Source organism: Bufo gargarizans, chromosome 1 (genome assembly GCF_014858855.1).
Source record: "Bufo gargarizans isolate SCDJY-AF-19 chromosome 1, ASM1485885v1, whole genome shotgun sequence".
Lineage (NCBI taxonomy): Eukaryota > Metazoa > Chordata > Amphibia > Anura > Bufonidae > Bufo > Bufo gargarizans.
Genome location: NC_058080.1, coordinates 744,605,752 through 744,618,753, shown reverse-complemented (window position 1 = coordinate 744,618,753; position 13,002 = coordinate 744,605,752). Strand labels below are relative to the sequence as shown.

The 13,002-nt window shown below is 47.5% G+C and overlaps 1 long non-coding RNA gene across 1 annotated transcript; it reads left to right on the top strand.

The window, feature by feature from the left end:
- The first annotated feature begins 3,258 nt into the window (after positions 1 to 3,258).
- Positions 3,259 to 11,983, top strand: LOC122937879. Its single transcript, XR_006389939.1, has 3 exons — positions 3,259 to 3,550; positions 10,989 to 11,020; positions 11,772 to 11,983. It is a non-coding gene; the product is annotated as an uncharacterized LOC122937879 (long non-coding RNA).
- The last annotated feature ends 1,019 nt before the right edge of the window (positions 11,984 to 13,002 follow it).

Sequence of the window (13,002 nt, the reverse complement as noted above, 5' to 3'; positions counted from 1 at the left end):
CTGGGCTCAATTGGCCTGCCAACTCTCCTGACCTGAACCCCATAGAGAATCTGTGGGATATTGGGAAGAGAAAGTTGAGAGACGCAAAACCCAACACTCTGGATGAGCTTAAGGCCGCTATCGAAGCATCCTGGGCCTCCATAACACCTCAGCAGTGCCACAGGCTGATCGCCTCCATGCCACGCCGCATTGAAGCATCCTGGGCCTCCATAACACCTCAGCAGTGCCACAGGCTGATTGCCTCCATGCCACGCCGCATTGAAGCCTCCTGGGCCTCCATAACACCTCAGCAGTGCCACAGGCTGATCGCCTCCATGCCACGCCGCAGTGAAGCCTCCTGGGCCTCCATAACACCTCAGCAGTGCCACAGGCTGATTGCCTCCATGCCACGCCGCATTGAAGCAGTCATTTCTGCAAAAGGATTCCCGACCAAGTATTGAGGGCAGAACTGAACATCATTATTTGAAGGTTGACTTTTATTGGTCGGATGAAATATGCTAATTTTTTTAGATAGGAAATTTGGGTTTTCATGAGCTGTATGCCAAAATCATCAATTTTAAAACAATAAAAGGCTCGAACTACTTCAGTTGTGTGTAATGAATCTAAAATATATGAAAGTCTAATGTTTATCAGCACATTACAGAAAATAATGAACTTTATCACAATATGCTAATTTTTTGAGAAGGACCTGTATAATCTAAATACCCTGGCTCCCATTGGCCTCAATCAGGAAATTGAATTATTCGCTTTTTTATAACTCGCACTCCCTGGTAACCCAAGCTGTCTCCATGGGAACCAACACGCTTAAAAACAGGATCTACATTCATCCCTGAGGAAGGAATACGCTTATTCTGAAACGCGTCGGAGCTATTGTGGACCCTAGAGGCTTCCATAGCTTCGGGTGTGACGTCACACAAAAGGTTTCCAGGACGATGAGTAAACATCGCTTCCTTGCACGCGCGCGCAAGCTACCGGCCGGAGCTACGCGCGTGCCACAAGGTGAGCAGAAGATAGGACTGGGAGAGACACCAACAGGAGAATTGGAACAAGAGACTATAGCACCACGCGTGCCTGGCAGTGCACATACCAGTAAGTGTCCGTGGCCTAGGCACACACTGTATCCGACTACACTGGATTCTTATCTGCCATAGACTATTGATACTGCAATATTTAGAGGAGTCAGGGTACATTTATTCAGTTATTATTGGGTATTCAAATAAATTTCACATATTGCGGTATTACCCCATTTCACAAAACCACTTAAGTCAGCGCGGGTTTTATCTTTCTTCTCTTATTATTAAGTCATAAAAATTACTTCTGTGGCCCTATTACCCAGCGTTTGGTGTCCCTAACAGCCTGTCCCTGCTCCGCACAGCAACCTCTCCCTACACTGGGAAAGGCTGAATGTAAAATGGCGGCCAGATCAGGTTTATTTATAAGGTAGGCGGTACGTCCATGTGCTGAAACGTCTCACTTGGCTGTCCTGGCCAGCGGACATCGTCATATGTTCGGCGAACCACGAAGGAGCAAAGTTCGCCGCAAAACAACCCCCGGGCGAACCACAAGGCCAAGAAAGATTCCCTGGATACAGATAAATGCAGAGTCAGACTACAGAAAGATAAGTTGCCGTCTACAGCAGAAGAGAAAGGAAAAGTTTCTATTTAACCCTGATAGAACAGCAGAGCTTGAAATAGACGGATGTAGCAGAGCCGAGAGCGTTTGCCTGACAGAATTTTATGCCAAAGCCGCTGGTAACCAAGATGAAGTTGGAAGATTGTTCCCTGATGAAAGTTTATGCAAAGTAAAGCTGTTTCTACTTCAATACAAGTCTGGACTCAATTTATTCTACAAATCCCTCAACTGTTCACCCTATTTGCACTTCTTCGGACGACTACGCCTGGGGTTCCAGGATATCCAGGTAGGAGCACCGTGACACGTGCACAGCCACACCTAAAGCAACACTATAAGCAACTCTTATACCACACTGGCATTCAAACCCCCGGGTCCCACCATCACCATCTACTTAGGGGGACTCCATCCCTCATTGCTGAAATGCATTTGGTGTCACGGCAAAAACGTATTCCATCTTAACAGGACCCCAGGCTCAATGTCCTTGTCCGCGGCACATGCAGACCCCACAGATATCTGAGGTAGAAGTAAACAGAGCACAGCAGCTGCTCCACATCTGATCTGACTTATGTAGCAGAGGTATACAGCGTGATGAGAGAGCCCCGATCACCCCATACTACACCCTCTAACCATACAGCACCCTCGCTGTCAGTCCCATGCAAATTTTCTAGCTCTTTCTAACAGTGGAGCCGCTGACATCAGAGATTAATCCTCAGCCCTGATCTGATCCCTGAGACGCCGAGTGATCGCCCTGAGAAGGACGGCCCGGCCTGCAGCAACCCTACAGCTCCCAGTACAACCAGCAACTTCTCCCTGCACCAGCCCTACAGCTCTCAGTCCAACCACCTACCTTTCCCAGCACCAGCCCTACAGCTCCCAGTACAACCAGCAACCTCTCCCAGCACCAGCCCTACAGCTCCCAGTACAACCAGAAACCTCTCCCTGCACCAGCCCTACAGCTCCCAGTACAACCACCAACCTCTCCCTGCACCAGCCCTACAGCTCCCAGTAAAACCAGCAACCTCTCCCTGCACCAGCCCTACAGCTCCCAGTACAACCACCAACCTCTCCCTGCACCAGCCCTACAGCTCCCAGTACAACCAGCAACCTCTCCCAGCACCAGCCCTACAGCTCCCAGTACAACCACCAACCTCTCCCAGCACCAGCTCTACAGCTTCCAGTACAACCAGAACAACCACCCCATTCCCAACCAACAGCAAGAACAACTGAGCTCATCCCGAGCTTATATAGCTGCAGGCCACGCCCACAATGTTCAGCCACCAATCAGAGCCCGGCTGAGCTGACAGTCCACAGTCAAGACCTCATGTGGAGTCAGTATATTATATACAGGTACAGGCCGAGGTCTCATGTGGATAGGGTTGCCACCCGTCCGGGATTCACCCGGACAGTCCGGGTTTGTAATCCTGTGCCCGGGTACAAGCCTTTCTTAGACCCGGGCACAGGATTATTCATTCAAACTGCAGTGTGGTCCGACCGAGACTCCGATCGCATATTTAAGCTGTCACTCCGGGTGATCAGCTGAGCGCAGCGCTCCCGAGCCTCCCCCCCTCCCTCCTCCCTCCTCCCTCCCTCCTCCCTCCTCCTCCATCCTCCTCCATCCTCCAGTGATGCCAGGCAGCGCTGTGTGTTCACTCACTGTTCAGGCTCCTCCTCTGCCTCCCAGTCCCTCCCTCCCTCTCTCTCTGATAAGGAACAGGAAGTGATGACATCAGAGAGAGAGGCAGAGGGAGCTCCGTGGGAGAAATCATTCTACTTCTCCTCTCCAGCCCAGCTCCAGCAGCCTGCCCATGTAGTGGCCAGCCAAGTGCCTACTGTGCCCTACATGCAGACAACCTGACCAAGACAGTCCTAACTCCTGAGTCCTGACACCTGTCCTAGTCTGTCACTCACTTCTAAAAAGGTATACATAGAAACTGTTACATACAATTACACAATTCAAATGTTTTATGTCCCCCCACTAAACTCTTTTTTTTGCCTTCTTATAATCCCTATACTGCGATATATGAATACATAATGTTATTAGTCATTTTGGTTTAGTAGATAATGAATAAAACAGACTTTTATAATATGTAAATTACCTGTCTACCAGCAGGTAGGGCGGTTACTTGCTGGTAGCAGCCGCATGCTCTTTTCATAATGACGCCCCCTCCTCATGTCGATTGACAGGGCCAGCGAACGCGATCGTTCTCTGGCTGGCCCTGTCTGGTATCAAGATCTCGCGCCTGCGCCGTAACGGTCTTCAGTTGGTGCAGGTGCACTGAGAGGAGGACACTCGATCGGCCGCTCCATCCTCAGTGCGCCTGCGCTGGGTGTAGATGTGACGTCATCGGCGCAGGCGCACTGAGGATGGAGCGGCCGAGCGAGTGTCCTCCTCTCAGTGCACCTGCACCAACTGAAGACCGTTACGGCGCAGGCGCGAGATCTTGATACCAGACAGGGCCAGCCAGAGAACGATCGCGTTCGCTGGCCCTGTCAATCGACATGAGGAGGGGGCGTCATTATGAAAAGAGCATGCGGCTGCTACCAGCAAGTAACCGCCCTACCTGCTGGTAGACAGGTAATTTACATATTATAAAAGTCTGTTTTATTCATTATCTACTAAACCAAAATGACTAATAACATTATGTATTCATATATCGCAGTATAGGGATTATAAGAAGCCAAAAAAAAGAGTTTAGTGGGGGGACAGAAGCCCTTTAAACAGGTTTCTGAATCTGTCAATCATCAGAAAAAACGTTATGTTATGTAGCTGACTGATATAGCGATGTGCTAATACTACATAACAGTGTGTTTTATAACTCCCTGCCGCCGCCGCCGTTCTCTTAAAATAAAGACTTATAATATGCTAATGAGCCTATAGGTGCTATGAGGGCGTTCCTGCAGCACCTAGAGGCTCAGTCTATTCACCCTTTGTCAGTGGCACGCCCATGTCCAGTTGATTGACGTCCAAGTTCTCCTCTTCGTCCCGTAAATCCCGCGCCTGCAGCGAATACTAAAAGGGACAGCGCAGGCATGGGATCAGGGGCGTAACGATTGCGGTGCGACAGCGACCAGGGGTGGAGACGGGACATGGTTGGAGGCGGGACATGGGCGTGGCTGGAGGCGGGGCCTGGAAGGGGGCCCTCCCTCCCTTCTGTTCGGGTTTGGCTTGAAGAAAAGGTGGCAACCCTACATGTGGAGTCAGTATATTATATACAGGTACAGGCCGAGGCCTCATGTGGAGTCAGTATATTATATACAGGTACAGGCTGAGGCCTCATGTGGAGTCAGTATATTATATACAGGTACAGGCCGAGGTCTCATGTGGAGTCAGTATATTATATACAGGTACAGGCCGAGGCCTCATGTGGAGTCAGTATATTATATACAGGCCGAGGCCTCATGTGGAGTCAGTATATTATATACAGGTACAGGCCGAGGTCTCATGTGGAGTCAGTATATTATATACAGGTACAGGCCGAGGTCTCATGTGGAGTCAGTATATTATATACAGGTACAGGCCGAGGTCTCATGTGGAGTCAGTATATTATATACAGGTACAGGCCGAGGCCTCATGTGGAGTCAGTATATTATATACAGGTACAGGCCGAGGTCTCATGTGGAGTCAGTATATTATATACAGGTACAGGCCGAGGCCTCATGTGGAGTCAGTATATTATATACAGGTACAGGCCGAGGCCTCATGTGGAGTCAGTATATTATATACAGGTACAGGCCGAGGCCTCATGTGGAGTCAGTATATTATATACAGGTACAGGCCGAGGTCTCATGTGGAGTCAGTATATTATATACAGGTACAGGCCGAGGCCTCATGTGGAGTCAGTATATTGTATACAGGTACAGGCCGAGGCCTCATGTGGAGTCAGTATATTATATACAGGTACAGGCCGAGGTCTCATGTGGAGTCAGTATATTATATACAGGTACAGGCCGAGGTCTCATGTGGAGTCAGTATATTATATACAGGTACAGGCCGAGGTCTCATGTGGAGTCAGTATATTATATACAGGTACAGGCCGAGGTCTCATGTGCAGTCAGTATATTATATACAGGTACAGGCCGAGGTCTCACGTGGAGTCAGTATATTATATACAGGTACAGGCCGAGGCCTCATGTGGAGTCAGTGTATTATATACAGGTACAGGCCGAGGTCTCATGTGGAGTCAGTATATTATATACAGGTACAGGCCGAGGTCTCATGTGGAGTCAGTATATTATATACAGGTACAGGCCGAGGTCTCATGTGGAGTCAGTATATTATATACAGGTACAGGCCGAGGTCTCATGTGGAGTCAGTATATTATATACAGGTACAGGCTGAGGTCTCATGTGGAGTCAGTATATTATATACAGGTACAGGCCGAGGTCTCATGTGGAGTCAGTATATTATATACAGGTACAGGCCGAGGTCTCATGTGGAGTCAGTATATTATATACAGGTACAGGCTGAGGTCTCATGTGGAGTCAGTATATTATATACAGGTACAGGCCGAGGTCTCATGTGGAGTCAGTATATTATATACAGGTACAGGCCGAGGTCTCATGTGGAGTCAGTATATTATATACAGGTACAGGCCGAGGTCTCATGTGGAGTCAGTATATTATATACAGGTACAGGCCGAGGTCTCATGTGGAGTCAGTATATTATATACAGGTACAGGCCGAGGCCTCATGTGGAGTCAGTATATTATATACAGGTACAGGCCGAGGCCTCATGTGGAGTCAGTATATTATATACAGGTACAGGCCGAGGTCTCATGTGGAGTCAGTATATTATATACAGGTACAGGCCGAGGCCTCATGTGGAGTCAGTATATTATATACAGGTACAGGCCGAGGCCTCATGTGGAGTCAGTATATTATATACAGGTACAGGCCGAGGTCTCATGTGGAGTCAGTATATTATATACAGGTACAGGCCGAGGCCTCATGTGCAGTCAGTATATTATATACAGGTACAGGCCGAGGTCTCATGTGGAGTCAGTATATTATATACAGGTACAGGCCGAGGCCTCATGTGGAGTCAGTATATTATATACAGGTACAGGCCGAGGTCTCATGTGGAGTCAGTATATTATATACAGGTACAGGCCGAGGTCTCATGTGGAGTCAGTATATTATATACAGGTACAGGCCGAGGTCTCATGTGGAGTCAGTATATTATATACAGGTACAGGCCGAGGCCTCATGTGCAGTCAGTATATTATATACAGGTACAGGCCGAGGTCTCATGTGGAGTCAGTATATTATATACAGGTACAGGCCGAGGTCTCATGTGGAGTCAGTATATTATATACAGGTACAGGCCGAGGTCTCATGTGGAGTCAGTATATTATATACAGGTACAGGCCGAGGCGTCATGTGGAGTCAGTATATTATATACAGGTACAGGCCGAGGTCTCATGTGGAGTCAGTATATTATATACAGGTACAGGCCGAGGCCTCATGTGGAGTCAGTATATTATATACAGGTACAGGCCGAGGTCTCATGTGGAGTCAGTATATTATATACAGGTACAGGCCGAGGTCTCATGTGGAGTCAGTATATTATATACAGGTACAGGCCGAGGTCTCATGTGGAGTCAGTATATTATATACAGGTACAGGCGGAGGTCTCATGTGGAGTCAGTATATTATATACAGGTACAGGCCGAGGTCTCATGTGGAGTCAGTATATTATATACAGGTACAGGCCGAGGCCTCATGTGCAGTCAGTATATTATATACAGGTACAGGCCGAGGTCTCATGTGGAGTCAGTATATTATATACAGGTACAGGCCGAGGTCTCATGTGGAGTCAGTATATTATATACAGGTACAGGCCGAGGCCTCATGTGGAGTCAGTATATTATATACAGGTACAGGCCGAGGCCTCATGTGGAGTCAGTATATTATATACAGGTACAGGCCGAGGTCTCATGTGGAGTCAGTATATTAGGTACAGGCCGAGGTCTCATGTGGAGTCAGTATATTATATACAGGTACAGGCCGAGGTCTCATGTGGAGTCAGTATATTATATACAGGTACAGGCCGAGGCCTCATGTGGAGTCAGTATATTATATACAGGTACAGGCCGAGGTCTCATGTGGAGTCAGTATATTATATACAGGTACAGGCCGAGGTCTCATGTGGAGTCAGTATATTATATACAGGTACAGGCCGAGGCCTCAGGTGGTGTCAGTATATTATATACAGGTAGGCCGAGGTCTCACGTGGAGTCAGTATATTATATACAGGTACAGGCCGAGGTCTCACGTGGAGTCAGTATATTATATACAGGTACAGGCCGAGGTCTCATGTGGAGTCAGTATATTATATACAGGTACAGGCCGAGGCCTCATGTGGAGTCAGTATATTATATACAGGTACAGGCCGAGGTCTCATGTGGAGTCAGTATATTATATACAGGTACAGGCCGAGGTCTCACGTGGAGTCAGTATATTATATACAGGTACAGGCCGAGGCCTCACGTGGAGTCAGTATATTATATACAGGTACAGGCCGAGGCCTCATGTGGAGTCAGTATATTATATACAGGTACAGGCCGAGGTCTCATGTGGAGTCAGTATATTATATACAGGTACAGGCCGAGGCCTCATGTGCAGTCAGTATATTATATACAGGTACAGGCCGAGGTCTCATGTGGAGTCAGTATATTATATACAGGTACAGGCCGAGGCCTCATGTGGAGTCAGTATATTATATACAGGTACAGGCCGAGGTCTCATGTGGAGTCAGTATATTATATACAGGTACAGGCCGAGGTCTCATGTGGAGTCAGTATATTATATACAGGTACAGGCCGAGGCCTCATGTGGAGTCAGTATATTATATACAGGTACAGGCCGAGGTCTCATGTGGAGTCAGTATATTATATACAGGTACAGGCCGAGGTCTCATGTGGAGTCAGTATATTATATACAGGTACAGGCCGAGGCCTCACGTGGTGTCAGTATATTATATACAGGTAGGCCGAGGTCTCACGTGGAGTCAGTATATTATATACAGGTACAGGCCGAGGTCTCACGTGGAGTCAGTATATTATATACAGGTACAGGCCGAGGTCTCATGTGGAGTCAGTATATTATATACAGGTACAGGCCGAGGCCTCATGTGGAGTCAGTATATTATATACAGGTACAGGCCGAGGTCTCATGTGGAGTCAGTATATTATATACAGGTACAGGCCGAGGTCTCACGTGGAGTCAGTATATTATATACAGGTACAGGCCGAGGCCTCACGTGGAGTCAGTATATTATATACAGGTACAGGCCGAGGCCTCATGTGGAGTCAGTATATTATATACAGGTACAGGCCGAGGCCTCATGTGGAGTCAGTATATTATATACAGGTACAGGCCGAGGCCTCATGTGGAGTCAGTATATTATATACAGGTACAGGCCGAGGTCTCATGTGGAGTCAGTATATTATATACAGGTACAGGCCGAGGCCTCATGTGGAGTCAGTATATTATATACAGGTACAGGCCGAGGCCTCACGTGGAGTCAGTATATTATATACAGGTACAGGCCGAGGTCTCATGTGGAGTCAGTATATTATATACAGGTACAGGCCGAGGTCTCATGTGGAGTCAGTATATTGTATACAGGTACAGGCCGAGGCCTCATGTGGAGTCAGTATATTATATACAGGTACAGGCCGAGGTCTCATGTGGAGTCAGTATATTATATACAGGTACAGGCCGAGGTCTCATGTGGAGTCAGTATATTATATACAGGTACAGGCCGAGGTCTCATGTGGAGTCAGTATATTATATACAGGTACAGGCCGAGGTCTCATGTGGAGTCAGTATATTATATACAGGTACAGGCCGAGGTCTCATGTGGAGTCAGTATATTATATACAGGTACAGGCCGAGGTCTCATGTGGAGTCAGTATATTATATACAGGTACAGGCCGAGGTCTCATGTGGAGTCAGTATATTATATACAGGTACAGGCCGAGGCCTCATGTGGAGTCAGTATATTATATACAGGTACAGGCCGAGGTCTCATGTGGAGTCAGTATATTATATACAGGTACAGGCCGAGGTCTCATGTGGAGTCAGTATATTATATACAGGTACAGGCCGAGGTCTCATGTGGAGTCAGTATATTATATACAGGTACAGGCTGAGGTCTCATGTGGAGTCAGTATATTATATACAGGTACAGGCCGAGGTCTCATGTGCAGTCAGTATATTATATACAGGTACAGGCCGAGGTCTCATGTGCAGTCAGTATATTATATACAGGTACAGGCCGAGGCCTCATGTGGAGTCAGTATATTATATACAGGTACAGGCCGAGGCCTCATGTGGAGTCAGTATATTATATACAGGTACAGGCCGAGGCCTCATGTGGAGTCAGTATATTATATACAGGTACAGGCCGAGGTCTCATGTGGAGTCAGTATATTATATACAGGTACAGGCCGAGGTCTCATGTGGAGTCAGTATATTATATACAGGTACAGGCCGAGGTCTCATGTGGAGTCAGTATATTATATACAGGTACAGGCCGAGGCCTCATGTGGAGTCAGTATATTATATACAGGTACAGGCCGAGGCCTCATGTGGAGTCAGTATATTATATACAGGTACAGGCCGAGGCCTCATGTGGAGTCAGTATATTATATACAGGTACAGGCCGAGGTCTCATGTGGAGTCAGTATATTATATACAGGTACAGGCCGAGGCCTCATGTGGAGTCAGTATATTATATACAGGTACAGGCCGAGGCCTCATGTGGAGTCAGTATATTATATACAGGTACAGGCCGAGGTCTCATGTGGAGTCAGTATATTATATACAGGTACAGGCCGAGGCCTCATGTGGAGTCAGTATATTGTACAGTGGTACAGGCCGAGGCCTCACATGAAGCCTGTATATTATATAGAGGCCGAGGCCTCACGTGGAGCCTGTATATTGTATAGAGGCCGAGGCCTCACGTGGAGCCTGTATATTGTATAGAGGCCGAGGCCTCACGTGGAGACTGTATATTGTATAGAGGCCGAGGCCTCACGTGGAGCCTGTATATTGTTTAGAGGCCGAGGCCCTTACGTGGAGCCTGTATATTGTATAGAGGCCGAGGCCTCACGTGGAGCCTGTATATCAGGCTTGGCCAATCTGCGACTCTCCAGCTGTTGTATAACTACAACTCCCACCATGCACTGCTGTAGACTAACAGCTGTAGGTATTCTGGGCATGCTGGGAGTTGTAGTTTTACAACAGCTGGAGAGCAGCAGGTTGGCCATCCCTGCTGAATATTGTATAGAGGCCGAGGCCTCACATTGATTTGTTCATTAATATCATGTTTTTTCCTTTACCTCCCACAGACAAAATGACTCATGAAGTCCGCCCCAGCCAGGTAGTATGAGCTATAGGATAGTCGTATATTATAGTGTTCTGGGGATATGCCTTGAGTAGATTCTAATTTAGTGTCTTCTATACATGCCCCTGGGGGAAGTTCGGGGTACCTAACCCCCAATATAGTGGTCCTTAATACCCATATTTTGACCCTTCTTGTTATATGGATAGGGTATATTACCAAAACCACACCCTTCTGTATGAATTGTGCCTTAAGAAGCTTTATCGCCGCAATATATACATGCCTGCTTACATTTATAGCGATTGTAATACCTCTCCTCATTCTAAATACTGCTTTGCCAGCACTCCTATGCCAGTTTCTGCATTGGCAAGCTTTCTGCGCGGCGATGCCGCCGACGCGGTGACGTCACTTGCATTGATGCGGTGACGTCACGCGCCTGACGGCCCGGCACAGTGACGCGGCAGTACATGCCGGCTCCATTGCTACTTAGACCGGGCACAGTAGCAGCACAACACTGCATCCAAGGGGCAACATGCCGCAAAGTAACTAAGGTAAATACGCCATGTGCCACTTGGCGCTTCTTTTCCCTATGACTGCTCTATATGTATGACTATATATATATATATATATATATGATGGCTTACATCCTTATGCGTTACACTTTGCAATAGGCTGAGGCTTCTGATCCTGCCCCTGCCTTACTACTAATGCTGACTCCTAGTGACTCGTTATCTCCATATTGCGCCAGTACAATCTGAACAATGTAACCAATACCCCTTATACCCTACAGGCTATGCCACTCCAAGCGACCTCTGAGAATCTCCGCTGACCTGTGCTACTCTGCTTCCTATGCTATCTCCATTTCGCTGGACTGTGCAATGCCTACTAATGTCCAACATGCTGACTGATGTCTGCTCTGCTGCCCTCTGGCTACCTCGTTGGCTTACACCTGTGACTCTGCTACAGATGGTGCTGTGGAATATGGCGATCAATCTGCCGTGTACGCTGAACACATCCTCGGCAGATCTACACTTTAGACATTAATCTTAGACATAATTGTTGAAGCCAATATTACAAACTACTTCTAGGATTATTTAATTGATTATGTACCAAATACCCTGATGTGATATATTTACTTTATCCCAGGCCGTGAACAAGGTCCCGTGTTAGGACCGAAACGTTGACCAGTTTTGCATTTATCTATTCCTGGATGTTGATAACGAAAAAATTAAAATATAATATTCTAAATCACAAATACGAGTGCCGTGGTCTACTTTTATGGTACCTGTATATTGTATAGAGGCCGAGGCCTCACATGAAGCCTGTATATTGTATAGAGGTAGAGGCTGAGGCCTCACATGGAGCCTGTATATTGTATAGAGGTAGAGGCTGAGGCCTCACATGGAGCCTGTATATTGTATAGAGGTAGAGGCTGAGGCCTCACATGAAGCCTGTATATTGTATAGAGGCCGAGGCCTCACATGAAGCCTGTATATTGTATAGAGGCCGAGGCCTCACATGAAGCCTGTATATTGTATAGAGGCTGAGGCCTCACATGGCGCCGGTATATTGTATAGAGGCTGAGGCCTCACATGGAGCCGGTATATTGTAAAGAGGCCGAGGCCTCACATAGAGCCGGTATATTGTATAGAGGTAGAGGCTGAGGCCTCACATGAAGCCTGTATATTGTATAGAGGCTGAGGCCTCACATGAAGCCTGTATATTGTATAGAGGTAGAGGCTGAGGCCTCACATGGAGCTGGTATATTGTATAGAGGCTGAGGCCTCACGTGGAGCCTGTATATTGCATAGAGGTAGAGGCCGAGACCTCACATGAAGCCTGTATATTGTATAGAGGCCGAGGCCTCACATGAAGCCTGTATATTGCATAGAGGTAGAGGCCTCAGGTTGAGCCTGTATATTGCATAGAGGTAGAGGCTGAGGCCTCACGTGGAGCCTGTATATTGTATAGAGGCCGAGGCCTCACATAGAGGTACAGGCTAAGGCCTCACATGGAGCCGG